The sequence below is a fragment of the Vombatus ursinus genome, unplaced genomic scaffold (genome assembly GCF_900497805.2).
Source record: "Vombatus ursinus unplaced genomic scaffold, bare-nosed wombat genome assembly UNPS02014791.1, whole genome shotgun sequence".
Classification (NCBI taxonomy): Eukaryota; Metazoa; Chordata; class Mammalia; order Diprotodontia; family Vombatidae; genus Vombatus; species Vombatus ursinus.
This window is the reverse complement of record NW_020954569.1, coordinates 47,060,348-47,087,209: the sequence shown is the minus strand read 5'-3', so window position 1 is coordinate 47,087,209 and position 26,862 is coordinate 47,060,348. Positions and strand designations below refer to the sequence as shown.

At 39.6% G+C, this 26,862-nt stretch overlaps 1 protein-coding gene across 1 annotated transcript in view; it reads right to left on the bottom strand.

The window, feature by feature from the left end:
- LOC114048147 (probable palmitoyltransferase ZDHHC11) overlaps nucleotides 1-25,049 on the bottom strand; it is a 163,405-nt gene extending 138,356 nt beyond the window's left edge. Inside the window, exon 1 of the mRNA XM_027869078.1 lies at nucleotides 24,784-25,049. The gene's annotated coding sequence lies outside the window, so the exon portion shown is untranslated. The remainder of the gene's footprint in view (nucleotides 1-24,783) is intronic.
- Nucleotides 25,050-26,862: the final 1,813 nt, after the last annotated feature.

Below are 26,862 nucleotides of genomic sequence, written 5' to 3'. Positions count from 1 at the left end.
TCCAGGCAGGGATGACAGCTAGTGAAAATGCAAAGTTGGGAGATAGATTATCTTGTGCAAAAAATAGTGAAAGACCAGTATAAGTATGGAGTATGTTGAGGGGAGTAAGGTCTTAGAAGATTGGAAAAGCAGGAAGGGGCCAGATTAAGAGGGACCTTGAAGATTACAAGTCATTTCTAGCAATATGATACAGCTTTCTAGTAAGGAGTCTTAAATAGTCTTAACATGTGCATGGAAGAAAACTTTTTGGAGAGTTTTTAAAGCAGTGTTAATTTTTTTTAAATTAACAAACAATAAACACAATGAGATCTTACATACCCTACACCTCTAAGTCTTACAAATATGACTGAAGATGTCCAGACCTATGTAGAACCTCTGGAAATAAAAGTAATGTAATGGAAGGATAACCATTTCCTCCCTACTTTAGAGTAGGTGTAAGTATTCTGTGATTTTTTTCCTGTCTGCTTGATGTATGATGGTGAAAAGTCTTTTAATTCACTGCCAAGCCAGAACTGAGCATGCATATGAAATATTCAAATACAATCAATGAACTCTCCATCTCTCTGTCTCTTTCTGTTAGCCTTTAGGCAAGGGAAACTTTGGAGGCTCTCTGTCCCACATGGCTTCCATGTTCTGTCTTTGTTTCATTTATTCTTTCCTGATCTTAAATGAATCAATGTCTGAGACAGAACAAATCAGATTATGACTATGAGCTTCAAAAGCCTATCAGTCCATTCAATATGCATTTATTTAGCATTTCCCCTGCCTAAGTGCTAAGGATTCAAAGAAAGCAAAAATAGGGTCCCCACTCTCACAGGGCTCAATACAAGTAACTATGTACATACAAGATATACACACACACATAAATATATATATACATATATGTGTATATATAATAAGAGGAATGTATGTGTACATGTATGTATATACACACACATATGTATATACCTATGTATATACATACATGTATATATGTGTATATACATGTGTGTATATGCATATGTGTATGTATGTATGTATACACATATGTGTATACACATACATATACATGCGCGTGCGCGCGCACGCACACACACACACACACACACACACACACACACACACACACATATATATATATATATATATATATATATATATGAATGAAACTAGTTTCCACAATGAAGAAACTAGCATCAATGAGGGGACTGAGGGGGATAGGGAAAGCACTCTTGTATCTGGCAGTATTTGAGCTGAGTTTTGAAGGAAACCAGGAGACCGAGGTGAGGAGGTAGGAGAACATTCCAGGCATGGGGCACAGTCAATGGTAATACATCAAATGAGGAGATGGAACGTCACGTGTAGCAAGAAGCTCAGTGTTGTTGGATTGTAGAATACATGCAGGGGAGTAAAGAGTGAAAGGACTGAGAAGGTAGAAAGAGGCCAGGTCATGAAGGGCTTTAAATGCCAAACAGAAGACTTCATATTGGATCCTGGATGGAATAAGGAACTCCTGAAGCTTATTTCAAAGGGTAATGCAGGTCAAACCTGTGCTTTAGGGAAAATCACTTTAGCAGCTGAGAGGAGTATGGTTTGGAGTAAGGAGAGACTTTTGTCAGGGAGACCGAGCAGCAGACAATTCCAATAGTCCAGGTGTGAGATAATGATGGCTTGCAATCATGCTGGGGGCCATGTGAGAGGAAAGAAGGACATCTATGAGAGATGTTGTGAAGGTAGGAAGCATAAGATTTGGAAACAGATTGGATGTAAAAGTAAATGTGAGAAAGGAGTCCAACATGACACCAAAGTTTCCAGCCAGACAACAGAAAGGATTATGGCACTCCCAACAGCAATGGTTCATAAGAGGAGAGGGTTTGGGGGTGGGGGGGAAATGAGTTCTCTTTTGAACATGTTGAGTTTGGTATACCTGTGGGACATCCAGTTCAAGATGTCCAAAAGGCAGTTGGTGATATGGGTTTAGAACTCAGGGGAGGGACCAGGGCTAGATGAGTAGATCTGAAAATTACCTGTGTATGTCTCAATGATAATTGAACACTGGGAGCTAATGAGATCACCAAGCAAGGTAGTATAGAGGGAAAAAAGAAGAAGTCCTTGACAGAGCTTTGAGGAGAACATCTATGGTTAATATGTAAAATGTGGATAAATTTTCCAGCAAAAGAGATTGAGAAATAGTGATCAGACAGGTAGGAGGAGAACCAGGGGAGAGCAGTGTCTCAAGCTGAGAAAAGAGATAGTATTTAAGAAAAGAGGGAGACCAACAGTATCAAAGATTGTAGAAAGGTCAAAAAGGGTGAGGATTGAGAAAAGACCATTTGATTTAGCAGTTAGAGATCATCAGTGACTTTGGAAAAAGCAGGTAGGAAGCCAGATGACAGAGGATTTAGAAGAGAGTGATAGAAGAGAATATGGAGGCACTGGATGTAAACCACTTTCTCAAGGAGTTTAGCTAAGAAAGAGAGGAATGATACAGGAAAATAGGCAGCGGTTACATGTGTTACCCTCTTTTACTGTTCTGCTAGGTATATATTCTACTTGGTGTTTAAGTATAGAGTAAGTGGGCAGTAGGTGGCGCCATAGTGCATAGAGCACTGGGTCTGGAGTCAGGTTCCTGAGGTCAAATCTGGTCTCAGACACTTATTTGCTATGTAACCCTGGGCAAGAAACCTACCCCTGTTTGCCTCAGTTTCCCCATCTATAAAATCAGCTGGAGAAAGAAATTAGAAACGATTCCGATATCTTTGCCAAGAAAACCCCAAATAAGAGTCAGACATGACTGAAATGACTGAACAAAAGTATAGAGTATTCAAAGTCATTTTTAAAAAAGATCATTCAAAATTTTTAAAAATAATTTTTTAAAGTTTTAAGGAATAGAAGAAGGGAATAGAGAGAACTCCTGTAGAAATAACTTCAATATTTTTTATTGAGATAAAATCAGTCACATGTACTATGTGTTGTGTTTTAAGTATCCACATAATTGTTCAGATTCTCCACTCTTCCTGACAATTATGGACAATCATTGTCGGTTTAAAAAAATTTGTTTTTGTGAAAGAATATAAGTTTTGTATATCATATCCAGGAAACTATAGTCCCCAGAGAGAAAACACCATTAGACAATGCAAACACAATAGAATGCTTGCATGGAAATATGGCAAAGCTGAAATGTACTTTTGTATAGTTTTATCACGTAAGGCCAGATGTACAGAATCTGTTCCCTATATAATTGGTTCCTTTCCTTAAGTGAACTAAGGAACCCAGCTGGTTAAAAAGTTTATTCTACTTAACTGATTTCCTTAAAGCCGAGTTCCTCCCGAGTATAGGACTAAAGCCCAATTAGTATGAGGACACCATGTGATTTAATTTCGTCAAACCTTAAGCACTTACTACATGCAAGGAATAGTACAGGTTAAGCATCTGTGATACAAAGATGAGAAATAGTATAATTCTCTTCCTCAAGGAAGATGTAATCTATTAGGTGAAGACAGGTATATTCTAGGTCTGGACAATTGCCAGATGGTATGTCTCACAGATGTAAGATGCCCCAGTATTTGAAGTAATTAACAAGTGGCCCTGAGTGAGCACTAATTTGTCTCCTGTATCTATAACATGCCCTAGAGATTAAAGACTAGCTTGAGAGTTTAAAGTTTAATCAGAAATTCAGGCCACAAACAAACTTTGGCATCTTTGTTCACTGCATGAGCTCATGACCATCTATGAAAGAGAGAGCCTGACATGAGTACAGACAAGGTCATGAAGAACAGGCTCCGTTTTCTGTGAGAACAAGTCTAAATGTGGATTCTCTCCACCCTTTCTTTTCCCCCTCTTTTACCTCCTCCACCAATGTTCAAAGATCCTCAGATTATAGCTCTGGAAGCAGAGGTAAAAGACAACATTTTACTTCCCCACCATTTACTATTCTAGAGACCGCCAAAAGCAAGGGAACATCCCTACAGATACCAGAGAAGAGATTTTTTTCAATACAAAAAGGAAAAATGGACGTTATCTTAGGAGATACTATTATCACTCCAATCTAGACACAGACTTTGAGGACCCCAGTATCACACCTGTCTCTTGTTAGTTATAAAGAATGTATTTTAATAAATATCATTTGGGGGCAGTTAGGTGGTGTGGTGGATAGAACACCGGTCCTGGAGTCAGGAGGACCTGAGTTCAAATCTGGCCTCAGACACTTGACACTTACTAGCTGTGTGACCCTGGGCAAGTCATTTAACCCCAACTGCCTAAAAAAAAACCCAAAACACACACACACACACACACACACACACACACACACACAAAATAAATCTCATTTGGACACATAAGTCTTATGCATGGATTTTCTCCTTGGCTCCTCCCTAGAAGAGGTAGTTGATTTACCATATAATTATATACTTGGGCAGGGCTTTGCTGCCAAATGTAGGAATTGAAATAGACAAGAGAAACAGATAATTTGTTTCTTATTTTCATTTTAAAACTCTTAGAGCTCACAGAAATAGCCCTGATTCAAACTGCAGCAGTGGATGATTCTAATTTAATAAAATAAAAAAAAATGGGATCAGGACCAAGTAGAGACCCAAACAAGAAATTCTAAGAAAATTTGAGGAAGAGACACTTTCAGTTGGGGCAGAGGGGTGGGGTGGGATGAGGGTGTTGGGAATTGCCTCAAAGGAAGAGAAGGGTTTGATAGGAGGAGAAGGAAGTATTTTCTAAAGGACAGATAGCCTGTGTAAATGTCCTAAGGATCTGGGACTGGGTGGGGATAATAGCTAGTAATCCAGTCTGGATGCAATGCAAAGTTCTCGGGACATCTAATCCCTAAACCAATAATTCAGTAGTCTAACCTAAATGTATGTAGCTCATACTCTTAGGGTGGCCTAACTGTTTTGCCTCAAACAAATGCTATAAATTTCTTGGTAACTATGCAGATTGTTTTGCTTCTCTCTGCCAACTGTAGTTTTGTTTTTTTTTTTTTCAGTCATGTTTGATTCTTTGTGACCCCATTTAGGGTTTTCTTGGCAAAGACTGGAGTGGCTTGCCATTTCCTTCTCCAGCTCATTTTATAGATGAGCAAACAGAGTTAAGCGCCTTGCTTAGGGTCACAAAGCTGGTAAGTGTCTGACAACAGATTTGAACTCAGGAAGATGAATCCTTCCAACCCTAGGCCTGGCATTCTATCCTCTGTACCACCTACCTGCCCCTGCCTACTAGAAGACATGACCAAACCCTTATCCACCCAGGCCCATAAGAACATATAACACCAAGGCATAGCACAGGTAGTCTCTGTTCATTGATCAATGATTGTAATGCTGTGTGGATCCATTTTTCTATCCTGGGCTCTAGGATGCTACCCTAGCTTTCTATATCTAGAATCTGCTTTTAGCCCATTACCTTCTACTTGGTTACTACACTCAGAAGGAAAAAAAAGTTATACACAAAATGGCTGATGATGACTTCTTACTAAGAAGTGTGGAAGTTTCCATGAGCAGACATAACGGGACAGATTGGCCAAGCCATGTAGCTAATGTATAACAAAGACCCTTCTAAGACTCCACAAACCCACTGATACTTGACCATTTCTGCTGCTTCATATGGAAACAAATAGTGCATCCAAAAGAAATCCAGAATGTCTGCTTAAGAATTTTATCTTCTGGTAGAAAATATAAAGACTTGGTTGTGTACACTATTCCAGTAGTGACTGGAAGAGAGAGGAGGCTATGGAAGTGAGCAGCTGGTTTTGTAAATGGTATAGAAGAGGAGGATTTGGTTCCCTGAGCCATGGCCTATGATGCCAGAGTATTCTGTGTCTCACAGTCACTGAGCAGAATTGGTTAGGCAGGAACATTCAAAAATAAGTTGAACTTCTAAGAGAAGAGAAAAAAGACAAGTAAGACAGCTGGATAACTATGGCGAACAATGTGTGATGGGTTAAAAAGGGGGATTCTGGGTAAACAGATGGGAGTCAGAATCTGAGTGAGAGGACAAGATGGGAGGAACAAATGCATTCTATGTAAATAGGCCAGGATCAGTGTCCAAGTGAACAGACACGTAGCCAACGTGTCTCAGGTAAGATGCTGAAATGGAGGCTGATATCAGAAAGAAGGCAGGATTTCTTAATTCCTATTTTACCTCCTTCTCCAACAAGGAGAATGGTCTTCAAATTAGAAAAGCTATAGTGGGTAACAGAAATAGGTAATTATAGTCCATGATAGGCATAGGTATAGTAACAGAGCATTCAATACTTCACCACTATAACAACGATGCATTATATTCATACAACACTACAATTTGAAGAAACTATTTCAATACACATTATCCCAACTGATCATTCCAACAGGACCATGATTTTTGCTGAGTAGGTATTTTCATCCTCTTTCAAAAATGAGGAAACTGAGACTTAGAGTCAGATATTAAATGACTTTCTTAAGGTAATGGATCTATTCAGTGGTGGAATTCAGATTAGGACCCAGGTTTTCTGACTCCAGTCCTGCAATCTTTCTGTTACTCCTCTTGGAGGTTCAAACAACAATATAGCCTATGTGGTACTGGCAGGTATGGACCTATCTAAGGACTGTTATCAATCACCTTGCCTGATTGCACCAAAGGTGATGCCCCACCCATGCAAAATCGCCAATGCTAATGCTGAAGTGGTACCAAAAGGCATGTATACGCTGGCAGGACTGCACCAATAGGCACCCTGCCCAAAAGCGAGATATGTTAAGGATGATGCCCAAGCACCCACATGATGGTATATACCTTAAGAACCAGCAGGTTATTTCTTCCTGGATTACCAAGGTCTCAGTTTGCTGGGTTATTTTCAGATCAGGTATACTGAGTCATGAAAGCTTTGGTTTTGAGTATTGTTCTTAGAGGCCTTCTGTCTAAGGCTGATCTCATCCTTGTGGTTATCTGGTGCTCCACCCTGACTCTCCCTGTCCTGTGAACTTGTGTGCCTTGCTCACTATCTAAATCACAAGGAAATACTTTGAAAATCTTGAAGCATAATGCAAATATTAGTTATCATTTTTGTTATCATCATTATTCAAAACCAAAAGCTTTCCTTCCTAGTCCACAGCAGGACCTTGTTCCCAGGAGAGCGGTGAAATGCTATTCATTTATGTATTACTAGATGTGGAAAGTCAACTGGAGAGACTTTCTGATGTCATCATAGATCTGGAGCAGGAAGGGAATGTAGAGGTCATTTTGGCCCTTAATTTTACAGATGAGAAATTCAGGCCAAGGAGGGTAAAGTACCTTGCCCAAATTCACTCAGGTGGTAAGTAGAAGAAGTGGGATTTGAACTGAGGTCCTATAACTCCAGGTTCAACCTTCTTACTAATTCTCCTATTGGCACTAGCCAATGTTATCGGCGATCTTTGAGAAATCTGGGAGACTAGCAGAAGTGGCAAATATTGCCCTAATTTTCATAAAGGGGTAAAGCATGGATTTCAGATGTGAGAATATCATGACTGATAAGCTTGATGTTGATGCCTGGAAGGACTGGTAAGCGAGTCTGGAAACCATCTGATGCAATGAACAGTAGAAGGCACAGGAGCCATTTATCTTGGACAAGATAAAACTAAGAAGAGACATAATACTTATCTATTTCAAATATTTGAAGAGTTGTCATGTGTCAGAAGAAATATATTTGTTCGATACTGTTCCAGAAGAGAGAATTAGGACTAATGATTAGACATTACAAAGAGATAGATTCCAATACAACTTAACAAATAACTCTCAAACAATTAAATCTCTTTAACAGTGAAATGTTTTAACAATGAAATGGAGGTGGTGAGCTTTCCATAATTGGAAGTGTACACCTAGAGCCTCTGTGACAAACCATCAAGGATACTAGAAAAGGAATTCCTGTGTTGGGTGGTTAGTTGTATTAGATAACCAAGAAAGTCCTGTTCTTTTCTAAGGACTTATAATTTTAAGTATAGTGATTAGAAGGACTGGGGATCCTTATTCCAATTCCCACTAAAAGTGATGTCACTTCCCTGGTTTAAAGCTGGCCATACACCCTCCCTCAAGGTTAAAAGCAGTGGAGTAATTCTTCTAATGCCATTGGCTCAAGCCCCATTCCAGTGTGTTCCACCCAATGCTAGCTACCACTAGGATTAAAATACTAATATCATTTACCCAATTGACATCAATTAGTTTTTTTTTTAAAAGAGATATTTACTGAGAAGATATAACAAGAATGGAGCACAAATATTTCCCTCCAATGTCTGGGGTGTACCCTCTCCCTTATTCCATCTTAGTCCCTACAGAGAATGAACTCAATCTTAATGCGGTTGCTATATTCACCCAATCAAGTTCACAATTCCAGATATGAGGCAGCCAATGGATGAGTCCCTGTTGCCTCCACTTAGCTGCCCTTGATCCACGTATATGCTGGGTTGAGCAGGTCACTCAGCATTTTATTCCTCAATGGGGTGATTAGTACAATGGGTTTGGTCAGTCCAGTAAATCTGGTCTGGATTCTAGCTCCCAGACCTCTGATGATTCACTCTCCCAACCTTTGAAATTCATCAGATCATAATCTAATCTGATATTTCTTCACCTAAGAGCAGGAAAGAACAGACACCTGCACTCACAAGCCCCATATCAACTGGGGGAGAACATTAAAGCCCAAGACTTCTTTTCCCACCCAGAGATTTCCATCATAGCTTCCTCATTTGAACCACCCAGAACTCTCCAGTTAGTACCTTCTATAAGCATCCTCTGCTCTTGGTTGGTTGCCAGTTATAAAAGACCCTTCTTCTCCACATGGTAAACAGACCAAAAAAAGAGTGTCATAGTCTCTGAAGCCTACCTGGAGATGACATCTGGAGAGGACCCTTAGGATGCTCATAAGGACTGAGTTCATGGCCAATCCTACCCATTTCTATAAGTAACTTATCCATGAGTATAAACGAAGCATGAAATAGAGCCAGAAGCCCCTGATTTTTCTTTATAGCCCATAATGTTAGAGTCAGAAGGGACTAAAGGCCAGCTCACCCAAATCCTTTATTTTTACAGAGGAAACAGGTCTAGAAAGGTTAAGTAGCTTGCCTTCAGTCACACAAGCAATAAATAGGAGAGGTAGGTTTGAATCCTAGTCCTTGGGTTCCAGATCTAGCCTTCTTTCTACTGTACGCACAGGATGAATCCAGAGGCTATTAATCCCTTTGCTCTAGTCCAGGGGTGGGGAACCTTCGGGGTCTCGAGCGGGGCCACCCCCTGTTCTAGTCTAATTGGGTCAGCCAGTTCAAAGTAATCAATTACCCCTCTATCACTTTTATCTTTCTTGCTCAGCATCCAAAGCATGTCCCTCGCTTGAGTCTCCCCTGCTGAGAGACCTTTCAGGCCCTTCAGGGCCTTGACTAAGCATTCCTTCTCCAACGTTGGTGATAAGTGGCCATGCAGTCTTTGTTCCAGTAAGGAGAACCCATTCTCTTCTAAGGCAACCAATTCACCTTTTGTTAGAAAGTTTTTTTCCTTTCATCAAGCCTTAAATTCCTTTGTAACTCCTAATCATTTTTTCTCAGTTCTATGCCATTGAGTCAAACAAAGTCTAGTCCTTCTTCCCTATGACAGCCCTTCAAATACCTCAGTCACATCCCCCCAACTCTAAAACCTGATAGCATAAGGATTTTAGGAGTTAATGGAGAGGGGCAAGTAGTATAAGGGAAGGGAGGCTTATTCTGAACTTTGAGACAATTTATTAACCTATCAGAATCCAAAACCAGTAAACTATCCATGGTTTGGAGTGGATAGCAAAATGACTTGGTGTTTAAACAATAAATGGAGGATAGGAGGATAATAGTCAATTAATTCTCAGGATACAAGGGCAAGGTCTCTCAGCAGGGAAGACTCAAGGGAGGGACATGCTTTGGATGCTAAGCAAGAAAAATAAAAGTGATAGAGGGGTAATTGATTACTTTGAACTGGCTGACCCAATTAGACTAGAACAGGGGATGGGCCACCTTGAGGCCTAAGGTTCCCCACCCCTGGACTAGAGCAAAGGGATAATAGAGCATGACTCCTCATTCAATGACACTGTCCTATTGTCTTTTGACTAGATGGGTAAGGTGGGAATCCAAGAGGAGTGATTATTGAGGCTATTGTCTCCAGGCCCAGAGGACTGGGGGGGGGAGGCAGAGCACAACAGCTAGGCCTGATAGAAGGGCAGGAAAGGTTCAGAAACAGAATGATGACTGTCAGTCCCCCTCCAATTTGTCTTTCTCAGCAGTTGCCAAAAGGATTTGGAGTCATGATCCTTTTCCAGTCCTCAAAATACCTTTTGACGGCTCTGTTACTTGGCACCAGCAGTCATTTGAAAATATTCTTGAAGCTTGAGTCCACATTACAAGTGCTCTGGAAAACCAAATATGTACTCCCTTAAGGCCTCTTGCTCTGAGCCCAGAAATACCCAACTTTCTATTTTTACTAGAATTGCTGAATTCCATTAAACTGCTTTAGGAAATCATCCTGAAATATTCCTGGATATTATTCTTCTGAAATATTAGGACCAAATTTATCTTACATGGGTCAGAATATAATGGGTAAATCAAGGATTTGGTAGATTAATATACAATGACATATGGGCTATGTTGTTGTTCGATTGTTTCAATCATGTCCAGCTCTTTGAGATCTCATTTGGAATTTTCTTGGCGAAGATACTGGAATGGTTTGCCATTTGCTTCTCCAGCTCACTTTACAATTGAGGAAACTGAGGAAAACATGGTTAAATCACTTGCCCAGGGTCACACAGCTAGTAAATGTCTGAGGCCACATATGAACTTAGGTCTTCCTGATGCCAGGCCAGGTGCTCTGTCCACGTGTCACCTAGCTGTCCCTAAATGAGCAATAATAGCTGGCATTTATGTAACACTAAAATGTACATGCATTCTTTTATTTAATCCTCACAATTTAAGCCCTGGGAGACAGGAACTATGTATATTTTGATCTTGATTTTACAGATGAGAAAACTAAAGCTCAAGGAGGTGACTTGCCCAAGGTCATACAGCTAATAAGTGCCATAAGTAAGATTTTAACCATGGTCCCCCTGACTCCTAATCTAGCACCCTAGCCACTGGGCCATGCTAACCCTCTCCTGGATAGTACCGCTAACATCTTCAGGAAGAATTAGATGTTAGCTCTATGTTGATTAAAACATATCAAACTAATGTCAGTCACTGCAAAACATATGGCTGTCTAATGACTCTGTGTACATTCAGGTACCAAATCCATAAGAGCAACATTAGCTATAGTGGGTGCCACATGCACCTTTAAAAAAAATGTTGCCATGACTTTTTCCATCTGGAACCATCTGCCATGGGTAAGTAACAATATGTGTCCATCCTTCATTGATCTTTTACTTGGCATTTGACCAATATTTATGAATTTAGTGCTTCTATATTGCATTGTGATTGGATTTTTTTAGTTAATTCATCCCTTTGAGTATTGTCCCTACAAAGGGGTATAAGCTCCATTAGGAAAGGACCTGAGTCTCAAGTAAAGCCCACAAACATTTATTAAGCACTTACTATGTGCCAGACACTGTGCTAAGCAGGAGAGATAAAAGAATAGTCCTTGCCCTCAAGGAGGTTACATTCAAATTTAAATTTAAAAAAAGACTCTCTGCTACAGTACAGTTATCCCTTCCACATCCCAGGGGTTAGGACCATGGCACCCCTACAACCTGGAAAATTTGTGTAAAAATTTTGGGCCCTCCCTTCATACCAGAAAAGAAATACAAATTTTTTTCTTTTTCTTTTATGGGGTGTTTACGGTCCCTTATTGCAAAATTTGGGTTAAGTATTTGGTCATAGGCTCTGTGTCATCTGCTGACCTTTGCATGTCTTATGTGGCTTCTGCAACACTCTCCCAAAATTCCCATTTAATTTCTTATGCTGACCCATGATGGTTCAAAAGCAGGATGGTGAAAGTCACGATGCAGAAGGGATAATGTATAAAGGGTGGCTATCTGCATTGGAGAAGAGGACATTCACACTGATGGAATCAGATCTTTTGAAATATTGAACATTAAAGTAAGCACCTAGCGCAGAGTTAAGTGAAAAGAAGGCATTGCATATTAAACAAAACAGCACATTTATATAAAGCTCCTAACTTTATGAAGCACATTCCCTACCACCATCCTGTGAGGTGGGTAGAGTATTATTCTTTCCACTTTACAGATGGGAAAACAAGAGAAGGAAAGGGTCTTGCCCATCATCACGTCGCTGGTGTCAGAGCTGGGACTCAAATGCAGCGTGGTGCAAAGGGCTGGGTGCCAAACTTGGAATCACAGTACCTGAGTTCAAATCCCACCTCTGCCACTTATTCCCTGTATGACATTAGGCAAGTCAATTAGCCTCTCTGGGCCTCAGTTTCACCATCTGCAAAATAAGGGGGTTGGACAAGATGGCTAACAAGGTCATTTCCAGCTCCAGTTCTATGATCCTATTACTCTAAGACCAGAGTCTTCCCCACTAAATGATGCAGCTTGCTCAGCCAAAGCTTTTCGAATGAATTCGCAGAAAATTTGATCCATAATTACCTTGAGTTATTTGAATACACGTAAAGAATTACTTCAGTTTAAAAAAAAAACTTTTAGGGATGCTGAACCTTCTCCCGTTCTTGTTCCCTGGCCACATATCCACCCATCCACACACACACACACACACCCATCTATTTCTGATCCACCTTTCAAAATCCTGCCAGGCTTCCAAGATCCAGTGCAGGTCCCCGATGCCCCATGTTAGACTGATCTATAACTATTTCAACCCTTACTATTACTCCCCATTCCAGGCTTCTTGTACTGCATATTATACATATCATACATCTTAGCAGTAGTTTGGTTTTTCCATATTGTGGAGTATCTCGTGCGAGAGGCAAGCTACGGGATGCTGGGTGGTACAGTGGATAGAGCACTGGACCCAGAGTCAGGAAGACCTCAATCCAAATCCACCCTCAAACATTTCCTAGTTATGTGACTCTGGGCAAGTCATTTAACCTCTCTTGGACTCAGTTTCTTCATCTATAAAATGGAAACAATAATACCAATTATCTTCTAAGATTGTTGGGAGTATCAGATGAAATAACATATGTAAAATGCTTTGCAAACCTTGACATGCTATATAAATGTTGCTGTTGTTGCTGTGTTAAATCATGTCCAACTCTTGTGTCCATGACTCCTTTTGAGGTTTTCTTGGCAAAGATACTGGAGTAGTTTGCCATTTCCTTTTCCAGCTCATTTTACAGATGAGAACTGAGGCAAACAGGATTAAGTGACTTGTCCAGGGTCACACAACTAGTAAGTGTTTGAGGTCGAATTTGAACTCAGATCTTCCTGACTCTGAGGCTCAGTGCTCTATCCAATGAACCACCCAGTTGCCCATATAAATGCTAGCTGTAATTATTATTGGGCAGCTAGATCGTGCTGAAATGAATGAACAACAACAAACTCTTCCTAAACAGAAACAAAAAGGTAAAAAGAAAAGCTGGAAGAATTATTTTTTATTCTCTATCTTATCAGGGAGAAAGAAAATTTCCTTGAAAGGAAAGAATAAATAAGAAGAAAACAAGGTAGAAAAATAATCTAAGTAGGTAGCGGGAAACCCAAACCTGTGTCAGGAATTTGGGGGCAAGGAAGAAAGGATCATTGAATGACAGAAGCTATATAACAGGTTCTGAAGTCTTCCCATGGAGCGGAGGGTCTAAACTTAGGGTCCACAGACTACTAGATTTCAGAGCTTCCATGAACTTGGATGGGGAAAAAGTTACATTTTTATTTTCACTAATCTCTAGTTGAAATACAGAATTTCCTTCCATTATGAATGTAGACAACAACCCATAGTAATATTCTGCTTCAATAGACTCCCTAAGGGGTCCATGACACATATGATGATTAAGAAACCTTTCCCTAGCTGGTAGAACTGTACCCCGCCCCTGCCACAGAGAAATCAGCTTCCTGGGCTTCATCATGTAATTCTATGGATTCACAGTTTCTGCTGAGGGAGGACATATGGTACTGACCACTCTAAGAAAATGGATATGGACAACTTCCTACTGAGGCATACCAAAATGTCTTGTCTGGCTGACACAGAAGATTGACAAACTTCTCTGAGGAGGAAGAAGTGTACAGAAAATATGACACAGAGCTTTCTAAGACTTATCAATGTAGAAATCTCCCACACAACATTTCCAAACTCTAGGTAAATGAGCTCTTGCAGTAATAGGCCAATCAGTCTTCTTATTGCAACCCATTCTATTCTGAGACTTCTGTCAGTATTTTGAAAAATGTTACTTGGCTTGAGCCAAGAGAGTTTTCCTGCCTAACTACAATTTATTGATTATCATGTCTGTGGCATGACTATCCGGGATCCTAACCTGGTGTCCTGATCTTCAGATGCGTCATGACATGCATGGGGTCCAACTAGAATCCCAGCTGGGATTCCAACTAGGCTCTGGCTAGCTCTTCCCAGGACCACAGATTGGACCTGAAGCTGCTGACCAGGGATACATTCTTTTATATTAGAGAATAAATAAGCTCTTCAGACATGGCTTTTGAATGCACCAATCATAAGTAAGTCATAAGAATGCATACAAATTAGCACAATTTCTTTGTGTTTGATGGTCACACCTTATACATTCAACAGTCATTCTAATTATTTCTATCTTTATCCCTCTTCCCCCCAACCCCACTCTACCAAAGCAGGGAAAGGAAAAAGAAGGAAGACAATGTCTAATCAGTTTGAATCACTTATTTAAAGCGAAAAGTTGCCTCTTGTAACTTCTACTCCTTGGTCCACATTTTACTCTCTGGTTTAACATAAGAGAAGTTGGCTCTTTCTTTCACATGATTTTTTTTGGGGGGTGTGAGGGAGACAATAGGTGAAAGGAATTTTTTTTTAAATTTCCAGTCTTGGTTGCCTTGGGGCATTGAGAAGTTAGGTGGTTTGCCCATGACCACTCAAATAGTGTCAAAAAGCACTATCTTAAAGCCACGGCTTCCTGATTCCAAATCAATCCTCTACCTATCAGGGGTTCTTAACATGGAGTTCATGAACTTTAAAATATATATATTTTGACAACTATATTTCAATAAAATTTATTTCATTTGCAATCCTATGTTTTATTTTGTTCATTCACAAATACTGTTCTGAGAAGGGATTCATAGGTTTCAGCAGACTAACAATTAAGGGGTGGTCCATGACACATACAAAAAGATCAAGTCCATGTACTATGTCATGCTGACCTTTTTCTATAATATAAGTGTTCAAATATTTGAAAAAATATTTGAATATTTTTTTCCTTCACTCTTCTCCAGACCTGATCTGATCAGGACAAAATACAGTGAGATTATCATTTCTATTGATCTGAACACTACTGCTGGCAGAAGCATCTGACTTGGAGTCAGAAAAACTTGACTTCAAATCTTGCCTCAGACGACTAGTAGCTTTCTCACTCTCTTTCAGTTTCAATTTTTTTATCTGTAAAATAAAGGGAAATAGAACTTATCTTCTGGGATCATTGTGAGGATCTAAAGTATATATATATATATATGTGTGTGTGTGTGTGTGTGTGTGTGTATGTGTGTGTATATAAAATTAACATTATTATTATTAATGAAATGTAAAATTGCATTAGTTTTTCTTTCACAGCCTCATCATATCACTGCCTTGTGTTGAACTTGTCCACTGAAAAGCCTAGGTCCTCTTCACATGAATCTCTGTTCAGCCAGGTCTCTACCACCCTGTACTAGTGTAATAATTTTATTTTTAGACTGAGCATAGGACTTTATGCTTCTCCCCATTAAATTTCATATGCTAGATTCAGCCCATCATTTGGCCCAGCCCGCCAAAATCTTTTTGAATCCTGATTCTGTCATCCAGGGCATCAGCTCTGTCTCCTAACTTCATGTCATCCAAAAATGTGATCAGCTCACATGCCATTTATGTTACATAGCTGGAGCACAGCTGTTGGCAGCAGACTGGACTTAGTGAGACTAGCTTGGTAGATATGAGAGGGGAATATGAGAGCTCTTTTCCCCTATGTACAAAGAAGAATAAATTACCAGTGACATCCTAGCCTTCAAGGGAAGCATTTCACTCATGATGTCTTTTAGAAACCTTAACTAGGGCTTGAAACAATGGCTTCACACCAAACTATGTGTTGTGAGAAAGTTCTTATGGCTTCCCAAAATGTCTCACCCACAATATGGGAGAAGTTTATAGAGGCAGAATTATGTTCAATAAAAATGTTAATAATGAAATAAACCAACAAATGGTGAAATGCCAGTAAAAGTTTTGCATTTTAACCTTAATGCTAGGTGTCTGGGCATGATACTTAGCCTAATTCACAGCTTATAAAATGGACTTAATCATAATGGCCTACCTCATAAGGCTGCCATCAGGAATATTACAAATGAGTAATAATGACACATTTATATAGCATTGCACATTTTATAAAACATTTATATCAATCTTGTAAAATAGGTACTACAAATATTACTATTCTAACTTTATAAATGTGGAAATTGAGGACCAGAAAAGTTAATTGGAATGCCCAATATCCCGCAGCAAAAAAGGAAGAACCAGGATTTGAACTCAGGGAGTCAGACTTCTAGTCCTTTGCTCTTTCTAGTAAACCATGAGAGCATTGTGGTAAAGTACTCTGATATAGTTATCTACATGAGAACATATACCATATAAAGTCAGATCTGAGGGGCATCATGGTATAAGGGATAGACGACAGGCCCTGGAGACAGGAGTTCTTGGGTATAAGTTCTGTCTCTGACAATTTAACCTTTCTAGGCCTCAGGCAACTCTCTAAACTTATAGAGAGGGGTTCTTGGTCTGCTTTGAAGCTGCTGATATGTGTCAATTAAGAGACTTTCCATTAGTAGTTCCCTACAGTGATGTAACTATATGTCCAACCAAAGAGAAGGGGGTGGGCTGGGGAAGTTACTGACATGATTCATCCCCCCCGTTATCCTGTCTCTGATATTGGCACCAAGGAATGTTGTATGGGAGAACAAGCTTACATGGTTACATCAATCTCATGATACCATGGATAGGCGAGATCTATCAATCAACCAATCTATCAACCAATCAACAAGGCAACAAACATTTATTAAGCACCTATCTGTTCTAGGCACTATGCTGAAACTGGGGATACAAATACAAAGAAGAAACAATCTCTATTCTCAAGGAGTTTTCATTGTATTAGAGGATGTAAAACATACCTATATACATAATAAATAAATATAATGTAAACAGAAAACATTTACATTTGTCAATATGTAAATATGAAATATATGGTATAAATATAATAAGATAGGAGAATATAATATAAATGTGAAATATTTTAATTTGTCAATATATAATAAATAAATATAAAATATATAATGTAAATATAATAATAGGATAAATATAATGCAGTTAGGAAAGAAGGATGTTAGTATTTGCAGGGCATAAGAAAAGTCTTCATGTAAAGTATTGTGCTGGAGTTGAATCTTAAAGGAAAAAAAACAGATTTTATGAGGTGAAGTTGACAAAGGAGAACATTCCAGGTAAGGGGACAGCCAGTATAAGGGTATAGAGGTGGAAGATGGAGGCCTATGTGGGAAGTCCAGAGAGAAGACCAGTTTGGCTCAGTCACAGAATGAGGAAGGGGAATGATGTATACCAAGAATGAATATGCAGTTTTGGGTCAAGTTGTGAAGGACTTTAGAAGCTAAACAAAAGAATTTGTGTTTTACTCCAGAGGCAAGACATCAAGAGGGAAGAGGCAACTTGTGGTGCAATGGATATTGAGCTAGGCCTGGAGAATCAGGGAAAATCTGAATTCAAATCCAGCCTCAGACACTTGCTAGCTGAGTGACCCTTGGCAAGTCACTTAACTTCTGTTTGCCTCCATTTCCTCAACTGTAAAAAAGGGATAATAAGAGCACGTACCTCACAAGGTTGTTGTGAGGATCAAATGAAACAATAATATTTGAAAGAAAGAAGAATGGAAGAAAGGAAGGAAGGAAAGAAAGAAAGAAAATGAAAGGATAGAAAGAAGGAAGAAAAGATGGAAATACAGAAGGAAGAAAGGAAGGAAGGAAGCACTTAGCCCCGTGCCTGGAACATAATAAGTGCTTATTCCCTCTTTTCCTTCTCTTGCTGGAGTTTATTGAGACAGGGAGTAACATGGTCAGAAGAATCACTCTGGCAGCTGTATGGAGGATAGATTGGGGTGGAGAAAGATGACCCAGGGATACTAATTAGGAGGCCATTGCAATAGTCTAAGCAAGCATCAATGATGGCCTGAACTAAATGGTTAGCTATTTCAGTAGGGAAGGGATCAGCTATAAGAAATTTCATAGAGGTACAAATAGTAAAATTTGTCAGTTGGTTGGATATATATAATGAGGAAGGTCAAGAAGTCAAGAGTAAAAGAGGGCATAAACAGAGGATCCTGGAAGAACAGTGCTGCTTTTGACAGAAATAGGGAAATTTGAAAAGCAGGTGGATGTGAGGAGAAAGACAATAAAATATGAACTGGACATGTTGGTCATGTTGAGTTTGAAATGTCTCCAGGACATCCAGTTTGAAATGCCCAATTAGGTAGCAGGCAATCTGATATTGAAGGCCACAGGAGAGCCTGGGGCTAAATCTGTAGATATATGAGTCCTCTACATAGAGGTAATAGTTAAACTCATGAGAACTAATGAGGTAACAGAAAAAGAGTTTAGAGAAAAAAGAAAATAGGATCCAGGACAGAGCTTCCTGGAGCATCTAGAGTTAAGGGGTGTGATGTGGTTGATAAGCCATCAAAGTACACTGAGAAACAATGGTCAGATAACCAAGAGTGAGTACTGTCATAAGAATCTGGAGAGCAGAATCTGGTCATCCATGTCAAATGCAGAACAAAGGTAAAGAAGGATAAAGACTGAGGAAAGACCAGACTTGGTGATTAAGAGATCATTGATCTAGAACAATTCCAAAAGACTCATGATGGAAAATGCTATCCATGTCCAGAGAAAGAACTAAGGAATATGAATGCAGATTGAAGCATACTATTTTCTCTTTTTTTTTCTTTCTATTGGTTTTTCCCTTTTATTCTAATTCTTCTTTCATAACACTACTAATGGGGAAATGCATTTAATATGATTGTACACACATAGCCTATATCAGATCGCTTACCATCTTAGGGAAGAAGGGGAAAGAAAAAAATTTGGAACTCAAAATCTTATAAAAGTGAATGTTGAAGACTATCTTTACATATAATTGGACAAAAAGAAAATACTATTAAGTGGGAAGGGTGGGGAAGAGATCATTGGGAACTTTGGAGAGAGAAGTTGCAGTTGAGAGATGAAGTTGAAAGCCAGATTACAAAGGATTCAAGAGTGAGGGGGAGGAGAAGAAGTGGAGGCAATTGGGGTAGAGATAGATTTTTCTACAAGTCTGGCTAAGAGAAGGAATAGAAATAATGAGATACTTGAGGGGATGGTAAGGTCTAGAAAAGATTTTTTTTTTAGGATGGAGGAATCTTGGACATGTTTTAAGACAACAGGGAGAAGTTGAATATTAGGTGGGATCATTGAGAGGGGGATTTGCTAGAGAAGACGGGAGGGGTTGGATCAAGGGTACATCTAGAGGAGTTGTCTTTTGCAAGGAGAAGGGACACATCATTATCAAAGACCAGAAGTGAGGAGAGAATAAGGGATGCTTTCAAAGGGTTTTGAGATGAAGAGAAGGAAAGAAGAGAGAACTCATACCAAATGGCCTCAATTTTCTGAGTAAAGCAAGAAATGAGGTGCTTAGCTAAGATTGGGGGAGGAGGGAGGAAGGAGAAGATATGGGAGACTTAATAAGTGAAGAGAAGGTTTGAAATAGTTTTCTGGGCAGTGAATTAGAGAATTTCAGGAAGAATAAAAGGACTGCTTTATTTCAAGGTGGCTCAGTGAGTAGGATGTTGGGCCTGGAGTCAGGAAGGCCTGAATTCAAATCCAGCCTCAGACACTCACTAGCTGTGTGACCCTGGACAAGTCACAACCTCAGTTTACCTTAACCCACTGGAGAAGGAAATGGCAAGCCATTCCATTAGCTTTGCCAAGAAAACCCCATGTACAGTACGGTCCCCAGGGTCACTGAGAGTCTTACACAACTGAAGAACTGAACAACAATTCGGTGAGGACTCAGCTAAAGTTGAATAATATGAACTTTTAATGCACCCATTCCAATGTGGTTATGTGACAATTTCTGACTTTATGCTGCAGCATAGTGAGTAGGAATGGAGGAGCGAGATGGTGGGAAATAAGCCCAGGGGAGCCATGTGATTCATCCAAGCTTATACAGGTTTTGTCCAACTCTTTGTGACCCCATTTGGAGTTTTCTTTGCAGAGACTCTGGAGTGGTTTTCATTTCCTTCTCTAGGTCATTTTACAGATGAGGAAACTGAGGCAAACAGGGTTAAGTGACTTGACTAGGGTCACATAGCTAGTAAGTGTCTGAGGCCAGATTTGAACTCAGGCAGCTAAGTCAGTCTTTCTACCTCCAGGCCCAGTGCTCTCTCCATTGTGCCACCTCGCTGCCTTACGAGGGTAGTAAGCATCAGAAATGGGATGCGGACCCGGGTCTTCTGACTCCAAAGCTAGTGCCAACTCTGCTACACCACCCTGCCTACCCACACACAGTCACAGAGTGTTGTTGGAAGGGATGTTACAGATCACGTGAGTCAATCTCTTTATCTTCCAGGTAAGGAAACTGAGACTCAGGGAAGGTCAGTGATTGTTACAAAGTGATTAACACATCAGTTATTGGCAGAATTGGAACCAGAGCCCTGGTCTTTTGACTTCCTGTCCATTTTCTTTTCCACTCAACCACATGGCCTCCTTCCTAATATTCCCTAAATAGTTTCATATGGATCTTTTGTCCATGAATCATCTAAACCTTTCGTGGTTTTATTTATTATACTTTGAGACATTTGAGTAGCAACCCGTTAGATTAAAATCTCTGTCTTTCGGGCTCCAAGATGTGACAACCAGATACCAGCTTTCATATGCTTGCAAGCATAGCAGGTGGCTTTGAAAGGGTTAACTGAGAGCTGTGGACCCATTCCAGTACATGATCCCCATGAAGAAGATCCAGCCAATCTTCTGCACTGGAACAACGAACACATAATAGCTGACAGGCTACATAATCAATCTGTCAAGTCTCTCAGCCCAAAATGATTTCTAAGAACATTCTGGCAGAAACACAAGGCAAAGTCTACAGTGTGGAAAGGTGATGTACTTCTCTGGGTGATGCATCTGTTCCTTTCTGGAAGTGGAAACATTTGGAAGGGAAGCCTTTGCAAGATCTAACATACTAAAAATCTGGGACTAGAACAGGCAGCTGCTGCTCTTGGAAATGTTTTCCTTAGCATAGAGTTGGCACACAGTAGGTTCTTAGTAAATGCTTGTTAACTTGACCTAGTTCTCTCAACTATAAAATGAGAGCATTGACCTAGACGGCCAAAGTCTAGCTTTAGATTTCTGATTCTAAGTGTTCATAACAAGTTTGATTCTCCCTTTTCTATGGTAAGAGGAGAAGAACGGTAGCTGCTGGTAGGGAAACTCTTGTAATCACCTGGTAATTGTTACTTAGTCCTTTCAATCGCATCTGACTCTGTGTGTCCCGATGTGGGGTTTTCTTGGTAAAGATACTGGAGTGGTTTGCCATTTCCTTCTCTAGTTCATCTTACAGATGAGGGAACTGAGGCAAACAGGGTTAAGCGACTTGCCCAGAGTCAAACAGCTGACAAGTAGCTGAAGCAAGATTGGAACTCAGGAAGGGGAGTCTTCCTGATTCTAGGCTCAGCACTATTCAATGCACCACTTATCAATGGCCAAAGGGCAAAAGCACATGTTCCCATAGCAACATGGCCGTTAGGACAATAATAGCTAACATTTATAAGGTGCTTACTCTGTGCTAAGTGCTTTACAATTATTGTCTCATTTGATCCTACCAACAACCCTAGAAGGTAGAGGTTATTATTATCCCTTATTATTATCCAGGTGATAACACACCATATTATACAAAGATACAAGTATATCGATTTATATATTTCAACTTTGGTGCTCAGAAAAGTATGTGATTGTTTAACCCATCAACTCAGTAAAAATGAAAGCATTTACTCTCCCTGTCTCAGGCACATTGTTTCTCCCAAAGCTTGAGTTAAGGAAAAAGAAAGAAAATGAGAGACTTTTGCTACCCACACAACTGTGATCATATCCAGCCTCCACCTGCAAATACCTGCCCGTGAATTTTCATAGAATGTCTCTAGAGGAAAATGAGGAAAGAAAGAAGGGCAAGGAGGAAGAGGAAGGGTGGTGGAAACCTTGCAGCAATTTGTATGTGCTTAGAAAAAGGGGGAGTGGAATGAAGGCAGTCAAGATAAGACCCAGAGCACAACTTTCCCTCCAACCTGCCCATCTCAAACCCTGGCTGCTTCCTGTCTTCCAGGTAGAGCTAGCAATGACTGAGTAAAAAGAGGACTTTGCATACATCCCGCTTGCCTTCTCTGAGTGGCCTATCAAAGCCTTCTTATTGGCATGTACACGGGGAGTTTCGGTTGCTATAAACACACTGGCCCTATGGTGTTCGTTACTGTGATAAAGTCACTATACCAACCAAATAGCTACTCAAGAACAAACAAAAGGATTTTCCATAAAGGAAAAAGGCCAAAAACAAATAAGGGTCAGACCAGGCCACATTATTTCCCCTTGATTGTGTTTTCCAAAGGAATAAAGTGAGAATAATAATGCAGCAGGGGTGCTGTGGATAGACAGCTGGCCTGAGTTAGGAAGAGCCGGGCTTGGGGCAGATATGCGGCACACTGGCCCTGGGGTCAGGAGGACCTGAGTTCAAATTTGGCCTCAGACACTTACTAGCTCTGTGATCCTAGGCAAATCACTTAATCCTGATTACCTCTAAAAAAAAGAAGAGCTGGGTTCAGGTATGACTCTGATACACATTGGCTGAGTGCTGCTGGTCTAGTCCCAGCTTATCAGCTGTTACTGTTCAATCATTTTCCGTTGTGTCCAACTCTTCGTGACCTTATTTGGGGTTTACTTAGCAAGGATACTGGAGTGGTTTGCCATTTCCTTTTCCAGCTCATCTTTCATATGAGGAAACTGAGGCAAACAGAGTTAAGTGATTTGCCCAGGGTCACACATCTAGGAAGTGTCTGAGGCTGAATTTGAACTCAGGTTCTCCTGGCTCTAGGACTGGCACTCCATCTACTGCGCCACCTAGTTGCCTTAGGCATAGTTAGTGAACCTCTATATAACTTAATCATTAACCCTAATCCATCACATCTAGACCACTGAGCCTGCTTTTAATATGAATGGGGCATAGATCTCTGGAACATTAAGATTTACACAGTACAGTCTTTACTCAAAACGAGAGGGGAACGTGCTATTCTAAAAAAAAAAAAATATTAAAGAGCAGGAAGTGGGTGGAGAAACTTATATAATTACCTTCTAATGCACCAACCTACCCTGAAAATGTAATACAATTCTTGTCCCTTCTCATTCCCCTTTGAACAGAGTAAAATTTCTAAAGTTATCAAAGTACAATGAGCTCTCTTATTTGGGGGTTGGTTATTCATTGTGCAGATTATCAAGGTTCCTTAAAAAAAATTCAGCTGTTTCCTGTCTGCCTAGTTCACTGCTCTGTAACACCTTTACAATACACTGAATGGGCTATTAAGGTAGGTGAAACCTGCCCATTTGCCGGAAATAAAAAATGTTGGTGGAGAAGGCGACCTGAAATAAATGGATAAACTCAAGCTTCTTGGATATATTACCTGTGGAATTCATTTCTCTGGGTTATCCTTATCCTCCACTATTGTGAATATTCAGATCTCTGGCAATGAACTATTTCTCTAGGGGAAAATCTATCCACACTTACATGCATATATGTATGTATGTAGGTATATATGTGTGTGCATTAATTACAAAATTACTACAAATATGGCTTCCCTACCTGTGGAAATGGAGTGTTTGGGGAAATCAGTCATGAGACAGCAAAAGGTCACTGATCATTTTGCTGGCAAAACTTTACTCTGAGGTTGCAAATTATAGTTTTGGATTAAATTCAACCTCAAGCGCTCTTGGCCTAGATTAAACTTTTTCGGACCAGAATACAACTCCTTCAATTCATTCAATGAGTATCAATTGCACCTACACTATACAAGAATCAAATGACAGCATGTAGTGCTGGGCCATTTGACTTCTTTTCTTTACTAGATTTCTTTACTCTGCTAGATCATGCAGAGCATTATAACAACAAATCTTTACTCACACAGGTACTACCTTAGAAAGGACCTTCATCACCTCTTACCTGGGTCACTGCAATCATCTCTTAATCGATCAACAGGTTTCCATGTTCTACCTGGTTGCCTGGGTTCAGGTGGTCTCCCCATGCCTGCAATACATGTCTATCTAACCTCCACCTCTCAGAATCTCAAGCTTCCCTCAAAACACAGTTCAATGGCCACTTCCTATGAGAATCTTTTCTGATTTCCAGCTTTTAGGGCTTTCTCCCTCTTGAATTTATCAAAAAAGGCTAATCATTTGCCACCCAAATCTCCTCACACATGCCAAATAAACTGGTATTTTCTTCAATCGAGTCTAGGCAAACAGAAACACACACACACATACACACACACACACACACACACACACACACTCTTCGTAGAAGAGGGCAATTCTCAAGAATTCAATCAGAACAAATTGCAATAAAAAGCAAAGTTCCTTTCACTTACCAGGTACTACGAAATGCCAGCATTAGAAACAGTGGCCAAATATTGAAATGATGCTGCAATGATCTGTTTACATATCCTCTTGCAATTCCATTTCTTGGAGGACTGCAAACATCCTGTGCTGCCCTGCACAGGTGAATCAATCCCACCAACAGTGCTTCTTGGCAATCCTGGCAACACAGGCTAAACAACTGAAGACAGCTTCTTTCTGATATCACCAGTATTAGTTTTACTAAACAAATAGAACAGCACAGTCTTCCTACTACTCATTTGCAAGGCGGCTTTGTAGAATGAACATTTCAGGTAAAATGAGCAATTACTTCCTTTTCTTTCTCTCAGAACAAAAATTAAAAGTCTCAAAATTCTCAGCTTGGGGAAAAAAAGAGGAAACCACAAAAAAGGAAGTAACCATTTTTACCAAATACTCAAAAAAAAAATCCCCGAGTACCCAATGATCACTCTCAGGAAAATGACACATAACAAGAATTATTAACCTAGGGCATGTGAACTTTTGAAAAAAAAATTTTGATATTATTTCAAATATATTATACTTGTATTTCAGCATAAATGTATTTCAATATAATTGTCTTCCTTTGTAATCCTATGTACTTTACCTTATGTATTTAAGAGTAGCTTCATCCAAGTCACTAATAAAAGTGCTGAACAGCAAAAGGCCAAGCAGAATTCTACAATAGACCTCTCTCTATTTGAAAACTAATGCATTAATCAGTATTGCTTAGGTCTGGTGGTTCAATCAGTTCCAAATCTACCTAGTACTACCATCTTGCCTATAGGCCTCTGTCTTGTCCATGAGAATTCTGTGTCAATGATTATCGTGACATGGAGGTTCTGGATTTTGGAAGGCTCTGCCAGGGAAATATAAAGTTCTAACATGCTAGAAGGCGTTCTAGAACAATGTGCTTTCTGAGGACCAGCCCAGCTAACAAAGTCTAGACTGTCCACTAGATGATGAATTTTTTGACTACGCAAATTCACAAAAGAAAGAAAAATAAAAAGGTGTCTCAGCTCTAGATAGTTCCCGCCCCCTTCTGCAGTGACAGTAGCAGGGTGATGGAAAGAGGGACAAAGGGTGTGAAGAATCACAATGGCATATAAATATTAATTTACCTATTGCTAACTAGATATGAAATCATTGTCCAGTAACCACAAAGTGGACATACTGTTGGAGAAGAAAATGAATCATATCATTCTTAACATTCTCACTATAAATGTAATAAGAAGACAGATGAAAATAGCTGCTAAATGCTGAGATGGCTCCCAGGTTCTCCATGGAAAGTTCAAATAGAGAATTTGGTGAAGTTATTTTTTACTGAAAATCCCAAAACAATTTTAAAAAATCATTTTCACAGAGCATTTGGTCACCATGTCCTGTAGCTTATGATAAGCATTTGCCAAAAACAAAACAAAACCCCGAATGAACAATTTTAGTGCCTAAATATTGTAAGGAAAAGAAGGTAAAATAACTAAATCTATAAATAAAAAATTATATCAATATATACTTTAATATTGAATGACTTTAATGTAAAAGGACTTCTAAAACTATATTGGAAAACATCTGGATTGGACCAAATATAGGCGTGGGACATCCATACTAAAGGTGACAACTTTGAGGGCACTAAGGGATCAACTCTGAAGTTTTTTGAAAGAGGAGAAGAGGTTTGGAAAATGTTTGACTTTACTGTCTACCAAAAAAGTGACCAAGAAAATATTGACTACTGCCCCACATGTCTATCTTTTTATCCTTACCAAATTGTTACGAGTAGTCTACGCCTGTATCAAGTACAACTTTGATTAACACATAAGAAAGAGAAATGCAAGGTTTTTTGTTTGTTTGTTTGTTTGTTTGTTTTTACAAATGTTCATAGCAGACCACTTCACACAGTATCACATCTTTAGAGGTGGAAGAAGCTGCAGAGATCATTTTGTCTAACCCTTACATTTTTCCAAAGAGGAAAACGAGGCCCCAAGATGTGACTTGATTAAGGTTATACAGATTAGTAAAATGGTAGAGCTTGTATAGCAAATACAATATGCCACTTTGTTTATTGTTTATAGACCATA